The sequence below is a fragment of the Falco naumanni genome, chromosome 12 (genome assembly GCF_017639655.2).
Source record: "Falco naumanni isolate bFalNau1 chromosome 12, bFalNau1.pat, whole genome shotgun sequence".
Taxonomy (NCBI): domain Eukaryota; kingdom Metazoa; phylum Chordata; class Aves; order Falconiformes; family Falconidae; genus Falco; species Falco naumanni.
The window spans coordinates 27,425,358-27,438,518 of NC_054065.1; the positions used below are offsets into that span (position 1 = coordinate 27,425,358).

General features: G+C 40.0%; 1 long non-coding RNA gene across 2 annotated transcripts; it reads left to right on the plus strand.

The window, feature by feature from the left end:
* Positions 1-5,468: 5,468 nt before the first annotated feature.
* Positions 5,469-12,799, plus strand: LOC121096143. 2 transcript variants are annotated; one of them, XR_005830362.1, is made up of 5 exons: positions 5,469-6,348; positions 7,818-7,896; positions 8,009-8,143; positions 9,126-10,936; positions 11,059-12,799. It is a non-coding gene; the product is annotated as an uncharacterized LOC121096143 (long non-coding RNA). The 2 variants fall into 2 exon arrangements; XR_005830361.1 differs by having other exon boundaries at positions 9,126-12,799.
* The last annotated feature ends 362 nt before the right edge of the window (positions 12,800-13,161 follow it).

Genomic DNA, 13,161 nt, shown 5'->3' on the forward strand with positions numbered 1-13,161 from the left:
TCCCACTGATCTTTAACAAGCCAAACCCAAACTCACAGGAATCAGGAGTACAGTTTTACCCATTGCTCTGATGCCTGCCTGCGTGTTGGCTTATTCTCAAATGTTAAACCACTTTGTCTCTGTTTTATGATTGAAAATGCTATATAACACCAGGAAATCCCAGAAGCCTAGTTAACTGGCCACACAGAGGTTTTGTGGGATGCTCAGGAAGGTTCTGTCACTTCTCAAGATGTATTCCAGCAACTTAAAATCGGGGTGGCTGTTCATTAGTTGTGCTAAGGTACATTTGAATGTACATTATGATACGCACAATGTAAGTCCATATGTGCAAAGTCATTTCATAATGAAATGTACAATGAAGGTACATTTCACAGCCACATCTGCTGGTCACCTGCCTGAAGATCCAACGTGGCACTTTATCTGACCACAGTGGGGTTCCCTGGGGGCTTGCTTATCACACAGCCTGGTTAAGGATCTGTTCGCAGGAAATTTACATTCACTTCTTTCAGCCAGCGTGGGGAAGCCCTTCATTCTTGTCTCACTTGTCAGTGTCCTTTCTTGATGCTGCCTCTTCCAAAGCAGTAAGAATAAAATCCAGGCTCCTGTTGCTGATCTGCTTTTTTGGGAGAAGGTTATTCCCAGGATGCATCCTTAGTTTCTCCCTACAGTGGACTCTGAATTTTTACCATAGTCAGGAATTAATTTGCTGGTGGTCTTTCCTGGATCTGATACCATGACAGCTCCAGCAGAATTTAATTTCCTCAATGCCACGTGTGCCCAATCATTCTATTTATGAAGTAAAAAAGCTTTCCGCAGGACTCCTTGCTGCATTGTTTAAATAAAAAGTATTAGGATGGGCATGTCTGTATGAATGGCACATCTTCATGGGCATACAGAGACTGACAGCAATTTTTCTAGTCTTTAACTTTCATTTTCTGTAAAAATGGATGAAAAATTTTGTCATCTGTTGTCTATTTCAGATTACAAAATCTTGCAGACTTTGATGTTTTTATTACAGGTGTATTCTCACAGCACGGCGAGACCATTGGCTATTACAGTAATACAAACCCAGTGATAAATTTATATTTAGTCAGAACGAAGAGAGACCTACTTCAATTTCTTTTTCATGAGCATAAATCATATTCCTGGCCTGGCCTGTGGTGATACTTGCCTGAAGGGGGAGGAAGCTTGCTGGATGCTCCCTTGCAGAGCAGCTGAGAATAAGCCAGTTGAACAAATTAGGTGTGGGGCACAAAGACATCTATGAGGAGAGGAAGATTGGGAGAATGAGGCAGATACAATATTTCGGCATCTATTTCACATTCTCTGCCAGTTGCTATTTTAATCCATTACTACTTAAAAGCTGGTTTTGTTGATGGGATTTTATTCCTGTTTTCTTATTTTCTCACTTAACATTTCACTTGGAAGAAGCTGTGAAAATTATGTATTTCTGTAATAGATACACAGGCACAACACATCACTAATTTTATGGAAGAAATTTTAGGCAAATGCATTTATGGAGGAGCTTTGCATCACTAATCTAATATTCTGTAACTTCTCATATATTCTGTATAAAATTCTGGAACTTCTCATAATTACCATTTCAATGTAAATGGTGAATTTTCATAATGCCATTAAGAAATACTTATTTTTCTTTAATTTAGTTCCATTTTCTAAATGGCATAAAATGATACCAGGTACGCTTAATAAAACAATCATTATAATGGAATAAGTAGCATTTTTATATTACCTTTCTTTTTTATAATTACATCTCTGAATACAGACATGTGTTATCAGAAATATTAATGAATGTAATGAATGTAATTAGAGTATGTATTTTACAACTAAGGAGTCACGTAGATAAATGGGGAGCCTTTGCATTATGGATGCATATAGCCAGCAGTTTGAGAAAGAATATGTTTATTTAGCATACTTTTTACAGCTCAGATCATAGTTTGTTATAGGTAAAGTTGCTGTAAATTGTGTGGACCATGAAATACCAATTGGAGGAGCGCTGCAGCCGAAAAGCATAGAACTTGGTAAGGTACAGCTAATGCGATGCAAATCATATAATCAAGCCCTTACTTCAAAAGTTAATGAGGTTTGTAGTACACTACAGTTTATGCTGCTGACAGAAAATCTGAGGACATTAAGCAATTCCTTTTATTTGCTAGTACTCTATAAAATATCAACTGCATTAAAGGAACAGAGCGCATGAAAATACGAGGTAAAACGTGGAGGTAACGAGTGAGATAGGAATTTGTGGGTTTGCTATTGAAATAATGGTGAAAACTACAAATTTGTTTTGCTTTAATAAAGATATTTAAGAAACATATCTACATTTCTTTAGGTAAATTTGGGGACGTACCTTTATAACAATAGATTTTTTCCCAGAGGTTCACAGATGTAAGGATATACCAGCATTTTCATCCATAGCTGTATTTAGCTGAATGTCTCACAACATGCTCCCAGCACCAGCTACGTGCTATCACACATTTAATCAATAAAATCTCTTCCAGATATGCTACATCACTCTAAACATTCAAGAATGATGTGAGAATATTTTGGATTGTGTGTGGACTAAACAGGAAAACCCAGAAGTCAGTAATTCTACTTCCACGATTCAAAAGCTGTTCAAAACGTGTTACCAAATGCAAAAGGAAAACGGAGGATGGGAAGGCTTCGGAAATAAGCTGCTGCCCCACGGAGAGTCCGCTGAGCACACGAGGTGAGTGGGAATAACCTTCCCTGTTATAAGCGTTCTGCCTCCGAGTCCTAGTCAAGCAGCACTCCTGATGTCCTGTCCGTAGGCAGGCATGATAGGACCTGGGGCAATTTCTGAGCTGGAGCTTTCGCTCCCTAGTCAAGTCCAGTGTGTGTAAGCAAACAGAAATATTTAATATACCTGTTCTCACATGATGGTTATAATGCTCAATCCTTATAGTAGCATGTGGTTTATGTGATTGTCTGTTAGTGGGGTCAGTTGTATCTAACCTTTATTTTGATGGAGTTAAGAACTGTACTGGCAAAAGTGGAATATAATGGAACTATAACATCACTAATTACATGGTAATTCTAAAAAATAATATGATTCACATTTTTTTCATGTGCAAAAATGAGAAGAAATCAGTTGGAACTTTTGTCAAAGGAGCTAATTATTTAAAGGTCATTTTTCCAGGCTTTTAACAAGAATATTCATCTGTGAAATTGATTTTAAGTTTTTAAAAAAGATTTTTTAAGACTTTTCAATATTTATTTAGGTAATATTAATAATTATATATGCACACACAAAGGATTATAGTTTGCTCTTATATGCTAAAAGCTAAACCTGAGGAGAGGTTTATGTTGTTCTTTCTACTTCCTTAACTTGAGATAAGCAAAATGACCCCAGAAACCTTTCAGGTTTCAGGAATGCCGTCAAGGAAGCCACAGAATGTGTGAAACTGGGACCACAGACATTGAATACTGCTTGAGCAAATCCTGTGCTTAAGAAAAGTGCGCGCACACACACACAGAGCCTGCTTTTCAACCCACAGACAGGAGCACTGATGGACTTCCAAAGTAAGTCTGTGGACATGAACCCAGGTATGAACCCAGATGAACCCCAGACCTCCACGGACATGCCCTGGATTTAAAAACCCCACAGGTTGGTGTCGCTTGTCACATTACACAAAACGTAAGAAAGCAGCCAAAAAAGATTCAAGTAAAAACTTGTCCAGAAGGAGCTATGCACATCGCGCTAGCTCTGCCACTTGGGTTTCAGAGCTGCTCCAGCTGCGATTTCTAGATTTGCTCAAAGCTGCCTTTGAATAAATTTTGGTGTATCAGAGCCCTCTGCTGGGCACCTGCAATGAGTGGGCAATGCTGCCCAAGTGCTGTCACTTAAACGGGAGCACAGCTGTTCTCACTATAGAAAATAAAGGCACTGTATGATCTTTTTTATGCTTTAACAGGATAATATCTCATTTTTGATGATTCAGAAGTCTTGGCATGATGCTCACTTCAAGAGTATCGCTCTCTTTCCAGTGTGTCTTCAAACTTCGCTAGAGTACAATGACTGGGAGTTCATATGGATTCACACAGTGATTGGGAAAACGCATTAAAGAAAAAATTACTGAGTGCTATTAAATACAAAGAAAATGTCTTCCATTTCAGAAGCCTTTGGACCGTGAGTTTTTTGGAGATAAACAGATACCCCTGGGGACATACCAGTCCAGCCGTAACACCTGCTCTCCCTCTCTGGTTATGGGGCTAAATGGGTCTTTGGTGGCATTTTTCTTTTGAATGGAGATCAGAACAAACAGATCTAAAGATTACAGGTTTAATAATAATTTTGTGCTTAATAATAATTAGTGATCAGAATTAATTAGAAAAAATTAATGATAATGACATTTGTACAAAACCTTACCTGTTCTGGCACTGCTGAAGACTTTCTGTTTCCTCACTGCGTGATTAAAAGGAACAGAAAGAAGTTGCAGCTTTGGCACTTTTGATCTCTGGATTAGCACTTTTGGATCTGTGGAACAGTTACAGCTGTTCAGTCTAAAGGATCAAAAATGTTAAGAAAATTAATTGGTACCCTGAATAAACATTCATTGCATGATTTTCGTAATTTAAGGGTCCCATTTACTTAAAGGAGAAATGACCAGCCCTGCAGCATGGACTGTGCTTTAGGGACTTGGGGAAGGCACCTCAGATCGTTTTCCTTAATGTCAGGGTGGTTGCAATGAACTTCTGAAGCTCTTTTGTGGTGGCTTATTGGTTTGGACCGTGAGGAGCTGTGGGTTCATCACTAGGTTCGACTAAGGCTCAGGTAATTTCTTGATCTAGCGAAAGGCATCTGAACTGGGCTATAGTTGACTCCCTGAAGCCGACTGAGGACTGACGGCTTTTCTTTGCAGGCTACTTGTCTGCATGCCTCAGATCCAGAAGCCAGAAATGTGGCTAAAATACTTAGGTTGCCACTCTAGCTGTAGATCCTGCTATGGCCACTTCAAGCAGATGCAGCTGTTGCATGGTTTATGCTCAAATTGTCCTAAAATCTGTGGTTGGGCTTTTGAGACTTATGATCACAGAAGAGCTGTCAAGCCCAGCACTGGCTATGACACTACTCAGAATCTGGATAATTAAAAAATAACACACAAATCCTACTAATTAACCCACTTTAGCACCATGAAGCTTATTAAAAGTTGAATTGTGTTGTTTAAAAATGTTCTAAACCTGCACTATTGTTAGTCCATGTGCCTCTCTTTCTGCACAGCTGAACATCTCCTGTAATCTGTGTAGAGTCTACACAGTGCTGGTGGCATCAGTGAGGCTGTCTGTGACAGGCAAAAGCAAGGGAAACTCAGGCTCTTCAGTACCTGGAACAGAAAAAAAGTGCAGGATTTGTGCCATGACTTGTTTTTTACAAGTCACTATTTTAAAAAGAAACCAAGAGGTTTAAAGGGAGAAGAAATAAAAACCTAGGTTTCTTTTGATTAACTTAGCAAACAAGAATGGCCTGTCCCTTCCAGCTGTTCTACATAAATTCACCAATTTCATCTCTTTTTTCTGAGTTAGTTACCACAACTATCATGTGGTTGCTTTCTCAAAGAATGAATGAAGTTTTCTTACTGTATCCCAGACTCCCACCGTGTCCATGGCAGCTGCCAAACATGTTAGAGAGGCAGCAAGGGTTTTTCAACAGCCAGGTCACTACAGGTGCTGGCAAGAAAAAGAGTCTCTTCTAAATTATCCCAAAAGGACAAATGTGTGATCCCTATGAACAGTTTTTCATTTATAATCCTCGTGTGCTCTGATAAAGGTTACTTCAAGCTGTCTTCCTCTCTGCAGTCTGCAGTAAGTGCATCTTAAAATAATTGAGCTAATGTAAAAGTCTTTAGCTTCTTCATCCTAATAAGCTGAAATTTGTATTCTAAAGGAAGTTATTTTAGTGCTAAGTAATGTTATAAATTGATTAGGAATGTTTTCATTCCGTAAGTCTCACATTTCAAGCAGGGTACCTCCTGACACGCTCTTGCTTTTTCTAAGCACTAAAAATGTTTTAGGAAAACCAAACCTGGAGATTATAGCCTTGGCTTCTCTCCTTTTTGCATAGTAGCAGGACAAGACCTTCCCTCATCAAAACACTTCTCTTTAAATATGCCAAATTGTTTCAGAGGTTTCTCTGCCCTGATGTTCTCAGGGGTGGGATGATGATCAACTGATGTCCTTTACCAAGAATGTTTTCTAGATGTAAGCTGCAGTCTGAATTTTGGAGAAGTGCTTGATGTGGTTGAGAAGGAGGGGCTGGATGGTGCTGCTGTGAATCTTACAGCTGTTGCAGAAAAAGCTGATCAATAGCAGGTAAACTATTATTTTCATTTTTCTGAAGATTGTATGTTAAACATTACTTATTTAGTGTTGAAACTTCTATTTACGCATTTAGTAATTTTTCAAAAGAAAATTAGTGTCCGGAGTCAGTTTTCTCTGGTTTTTAAAGTGGAAGTTTAATATTGTTGTAGCCAAAAAAGTACCTCAGCATGGGCCACTTGGTATTTATACAATATGGATGCATTTCATGTAGAGGCGTTGGGGCTTTTTCTTTATGAGAAGAACAGAGTGGTGGTCTGTTGACAGATTTCCACTATAGCCGAGGTGAATTCCTAATAGTCTTACAAATAGGGAAAAACAGTTAAGAATGATGCCCATGTAGGGGCTGCAGGTTTAAATAATGCTGTAAGAGGAAACCCTCCTTAGCGTTTAGCTAAGCATGTCATTCCTCAGCATGCCTAGCTTTTCCTTTAGTTAGTGTTTCAAACCATGGGTTTGCATAGTGAGAGTGCAGGATTTAAAAATGATCACCTAATTTTGTAAAATGCTAATAAACACTAATAAAAAGTGGTGAATTTAACATACTTTCAAAGGCAACTAAAAAGCTGTTTTGAACCCAATGCTTTTGTATGTAACTGCTATGAGAACTGGCCTGGAAAAGCTCCCACATGTTGCAAAATCCTGCCTTAGCTATGACTAATTTTTAATCAAAATGAGGTGGTATAAATAAAACTTGTATTTTCTTTCTTTCCTTCTTTACAGTTGTATTTTTCTCATTTATGGTTAGTATAGAACTCAGATCTAGAAGCACATTAAAATATACAACTGAATTAAGAAATGGTTTAAATGGAAAATTTTATTCTTCCTGGCCTTATTACATGAGTACAAATCAGAAATGATTCCATGGAAATCAATGTGGCTGTAGTAATGTGATCTCGGTATAACCAGGGAAATTTATCAGCCTACACAATACAAGATTTTAATACAAAAAAGTCAGTCATTTTAAAAAAAAAAAAAGTCAGGATAAAGATATTCTTGCTTCTAATTGACAAATTTTTTTTACTTAAAGAGCAGCTTTGTGCAATAAGTATATTTTAATCAAAGGACAACTTAACCAACATACACTTGGCATAAAGTGAAATTTTATGTTTTCCAAAACTAATGATGAAAAGACTTTTGTTCCGCAACATCAATGCGTGTCTTACCCAAAGCTGTATTATTAAATTCAGTAATTCAGGGTTTTTTTCCTTAAAGTGCACTAGTGTAATTTGGCTTCACTTCTATCACTTTGTAACCGGAGGCAGAATTCAGCCATCTGCATTGCTTAACCCTCTTGTCAGTAATCGTGTGGTATTCCTTTATAATAAAAGTGGCTAATGAAAACGTTAATATAGCATGTTTCAGTGCATGCAACAGTATCACTTAAATTTAAATCTAAAGTATATCTAATTAAAGCCTTAACTACATGGGTTTAATTATGTTTTTCTGAAATTGTACTCTAGTCCAAAATGTAAGTGCATTTGCTGAAACCCACAGAAGCTTGTTGAGAATAATGAAGAAGCACTTGACCAGCACCTCAAGGTGGGACTAATTCACTCCCAGAAGATCCTCAGTACCTTGTCAAGAAGACAACAGCCTGCAGAAATGAAAACTCTGTGTAACAGGTGACAAACCAGTGTCATTTACCTGTCAGGCGCTTTGCGTGGAGCCCCCGTGGCACGGCAGGAGGCAAGCCTGGTCTGTGTAGAAGCCTAATCTCTGCTCGTGAAACCTGCCTGCACACGTATACCAACACCGTGTGGCAGGGAGGAGCATCTGTTTACTGCAGGTAACTATGGAATATAAATACCTCCGTGGTCACAAGTTCCATGTCTGCTTGTTTCTTAAAGCACCCAAAGCCTCATCTTTTATTTAACCATTGCTTCAGCTCTTTATTCAGGGTTATTTGGGAATGATATTAAAAACAGCCTAAGTGCATTTGTTAGAAGTAGCTAAGCCTATGTAAATTCTGTCTCCCTATAATTTAACAAGGGCAGGGACACACACAGTTATTTATAGCTCTGCCTTAACTGCAGTAGATGAACGTCCTCGGTTACCTCTGCAGGCCATGCTGCACGTGTGCTGGTGGCTGACGTCCTGCGAGCTGACGGAGGGCAGCTTCTGCCAATTTTCCACTGTCACACAGAGCCTCAGCTTTCAGCCTGCCAACAGGTGTTATCCAGCCTTAAAGCCGGTCAAAGCAGTGAGATGAATCCGGACTATTCCTTTCCAACAGCAAACTTAAAAGAATCCAGCTGTGAAATGCACATTGCAATTAATTTTCTTTTTAGGGATTGTTTCCATAATGGTCTAACCAAACACAGAAGCAACACTTGGTGGCAGAAATGGAAGATGAGTTACTTATCCTTGGTCTTCAAATAGAACAAAAATCAATGATAGGTCAAAATATGTTGTTGCTTTTATTCAGTATCTTTCCATATCTTCAGCATCATCTTGTAATATTTCACCTCAAAATCTAATTTCTATATATAAATCTGTGGCTTGCTCCTAAAAATGAAAATACTTTTCCCCGTCACTTCATGGCTAAAGAACCACAAGCATATACAAACCTCTGTATTTTTGATCAGAGAACTCTCTCCTTACATGTGTGTGCACCTGCATGTGTGCCACGCAGAGATCCAGTCACAGTGAAACCCACCAACATTCCTTGTTGGCTCATTCCGGAGATGTCAGTCACTGAGTAACTGTCGTGTTTTCTTGAAATTCTGTCAAGGAAGTGTTTTCCTGCCAAAAAGATTTTTTCTCTGAAGCAGGAGACATTGGAGAAGCTGCTGAGAGACACACTAATTGCAAACAAGATTTGACCGCTTGTTAAGATGAAGAAACCACACCTGGAGAAACAAGGACTGTTGCAGAGTATGCTCAGGTACAATGTCCTTCATCGCTTTCAGATTTGCACTTTCACAGACCCAGTCTTCCTCGCTGCTAAGACTTTCAACTCCCATTTATTTTGGTGGGAATAGAGGATTTTTAGTCTGGCAAAGTTCCATTCCCTGAAGGCTGTGATAAGCAGATACAAACATGTACAGAAATTGCCATACGATTCCAACCTCTATCTTTTGTCTGCAGTAGCAGTTTGCTTTCAGAGGAGTCTTGACAAGGTTGTGAAATCACAAGTAGAAACGAGCATGAAGTAGTTCTGCTTTGTTTCTGTACATCATTATTCTGTTTGAACAACTTCACACGAGCATTATTTCTGTCACCAGTAGTAAGGGTTTTCTATTAACAGTTACAGTATGGGGTGGTTTTTTTAAAGCTGTGTTGCCAATAGCAAATGGTTTGAATTTTAATGTGGCTTTGAATTCAAGTTTTTTTCCTTTTTTTCACCTTTCTCTGCTCATTAATTTCCATTTATATTCCTAAGCATCTACAGGGTATTACAGTGCTTTTCACAGGAATTTACTTCGTCTGATTGTAAGCTTTAGATGGATTCTCTTTCTGGTCAGGTGATTAACATTTAAAAGCCTTTGCAGTTTGAAATACAGGAGCAAGAAGATCCTTTAGTCGGGCTGACTAAACCTAGCAATATAGTTCCAACAGGGAATACAAGCACTGTAAAAGCGAGTCCTGGGAAGCTTGTGTGTGCACAGCTCCAGTTCAGGGATCTCGAGCCAGGCTGGGCACATGAGCATTAGGTACAAGCAACGTGTGTGTGTGTGTGTATACATGTATCCCAGTTCAAATGTCAGAGCATGTTTCTACTGATGGATATATGATCAGTTGTGTTTCTCACCCTTGGGATCTCTGTTAAATATTTCTCCTGAACATTGCAAAGACATTTCTCATGGCTGTTGCATGGAGTGACTGGAACTCTTTTGGCATCTCCATCTTCCATAAGAGTTATTTTACAAGGGTGATATTACTGGCTCAGAATTCCCCATTTTCAATTCCAGGTCATCTCCATTCACCATTCACACAGGTCCCCAGGATGGGCTACTGCTCTGATAGCTGTTCTTGATGGCACCACCGCTGCATGTTCACCTTCCCTTTCTTCGGCCGAGGAGGGACCTGAAGAATCCATGGCCCCTCTGAACCGCTGCCCTCTGCAACCCTTTATGCAGAGAGCAAGCAGAGAAGCAGAAGGGTGCGCTCAAAAAATGTCATCTTCCAACGGTAAGGCGCGCTATTCATATTAACGTGAACATGCGGAGCCGATGCTGTGAAGTAACAAGCAACTAGTAAATCCCCTGCTCTACCAGGCATGCGTAACCTGATCTGCAGCACTGTGGAAGACTTAAAAAGGTTTTGCTGTCGTCCGCCTGCCTGTGACCGCAAATGCATTGCGGCATTTCCTATCCCTGCTCAGATGGCAGAACGAATTAGCTCAAGGTACAAAAGGAAAATCACTTGAAACGTTTGGCTGCAGCGGCACTGGCCAGTCCTATGAGGAGGAAGACTGATAGTACGTTGACATGATACGACAACTGTGCACACACGGTGCCAACTGGGCACCTTCAGTCTTCTCTTCAAAAGCTTTCCCCACTCCTGTGGATCGGACATGAAATACTTTTCTCATGGTACTCCGTAACTGGTATTGCTTACATTTTTACATACAAAAAAGGTAGGACTAATGTTTTAAAATGTATCTTGCCCTCCCCCCCAAGAAAACCCACCCCACTGCTTAGCTTTTCTAAAATACTAAAAACGTAACAGCACTCTCACAGTATTGCCTGCTAATTGAAGGGAACTTCCCCACCAGGAGTGAGTGTTGGAGTTTTTGGTTATAGAGACGGTACAAGACATTCTCCACGCGCACGCTGCAGAGGTTTTACACCCACTCCCCGAAGCAGCTTTCACTGGAAGAACCATGCTGCTGGTAAGGCTGTAATGAGCTATTGTAAATAGAATTTAAGCAATCATTGTTATTACCTGTGGTAACTTCCAGCAGGCAAAACTGTCCTTTCTGTTCCTTCAGCCGTCTACCCTATTCCCACTAGAGTCTTCATCACATTAGGTCAAACGAGCACAAAATGTATTTCCTGAGCAGCACCCCTTGGGCTGTACCCACCGTTACGTGGCAGCGTTGCTTGGTTTTGACATCTCATAGAAGCTGCGGGCAGAAATACACCCTAGTGCAGGCAAACCAAGCGTTAGCTCTGTCTTTTTACAGTTAAATTTACTTTTTGATTAATGGAACGAAGAGCAAAAAAAGAGGTAATGCACTCACCTTGCCTGCTTCCCCAGACTCCCTGAAGACCCAGGGTACCGTCACCTCCAGGCGCAGTGATCCCCCTGTGCCAGCAGCCAGTCTGCCAGGGGAGCAGGGGCCCTGCTGTGCCAGCTCCGTGCCCGACAGCTCTCAAGACACACGTAACGATGGGTATTCTGCTCCTCCGCGGCTCCGGAGCCTGCTTTTCCTTCCCCTGCCATGCCAGCTGCTTCTTCTTAGCACTTTTTCTTCAGTCCAGGCAGACAAACAAAGTAGCTGCCACCGACAGAGCTGATTCAAAGAACAAACCTTGCCCTCCGGCTGCCAGTGGAGCCATGAACTTTTGCATAAACAGAAGCAGAAGGCAGAGACAGACATCTTGTACACGGTGAGACCTCCTTTCCTTAAAATTCCCAGGCAGGCTAAGAGAAGGACCACACATGAGCCTGTAACACTCAACCCCCAACCAGAGATACAAAAGGAACTGAGCAAACTTACACCTTTACACTTCAGAAGGTAAATTGGTGTCATTCTGTTTCCAGACGCCACCATGATTTGGAAAGAAAAAAAAATGCACTACTGATTTTTAAGCAAAAGCTTTATTTTAGTTTATACACTTGTTTGTATTAAAAACAATTACTTCAAAATCGAATTCACAGAAGATCAGCACGTAAATAAACTGAATTTATCATCAGTCCACGCGTGTTTCTGAAAGACAAGGGCTCTGAATTACACTGTAACAGCCTTGCACGCGGGCAGATGACACTGGGATGGCAGCAGCACCTCCTAGTTGCCACGCTGAGGAGTTCTGCCCTCCCAGTACATTTGTAAACGCCGGCTGCGCACTGGTGCAGCTCAGCCACTGCTCTATTTCCCATTAATCCACCGAGCAACCATTGAAAAAGGTATCCCAGTTTAATCTGCTCCTTCACAGGAGTAAATGCTCTTCAGCGTGGTTACAGGCACTGCTGTTTTCTCCCAGGAATCAAAGTACTTGTCTTAAAACATTTCCAACACAGCTATTTTTGGAGAAGACTGTCACAACCAAGCTACATTATATACACTTCCAATGTACAACTATCTTTAAAAAAAATGCCCATGTAGAAAATAGAGGGTTCTTTCATTAAAAAAATCACATGCTGGATTTCAATTACATCAACATTTTAAAAGAATGGTAAGTAATTCATGAATAATAGCAACATTCAGATTTATCTGGAACCTTCCTACTAGCAAGTGTGGAGGTACCAGCACTATATTTAAGATTAGTAAGTTTTTCTGGACAATTTGCGCTATATACCTTATGTATGAAATATGTGAAAAGCTCTCAGTTGTGACAACAGAATAAAAGCTCGTTAATTAATGCAAGATCATTTCAGTAAAATTATTCTACTTACGAAGTAAATACTGCAAGAACTTCTAATTTACAGCCAGTCAGATGAAGAACACAACTAGTGACTAGAACACATACATTAGTTAAGTCAAATATATACAAAAATATATTAGAAAGTGGTCGCGTTTAGCCACAGGCTTATGTAAAAAAATGTTGTTTTAAATAGCAGTAGCAAAAAAATAGCTATTTTCTCTATCTGCAAAAGTACAAAAGGCAAAACCTACATGAGGTAGCAATGCCAAATTAA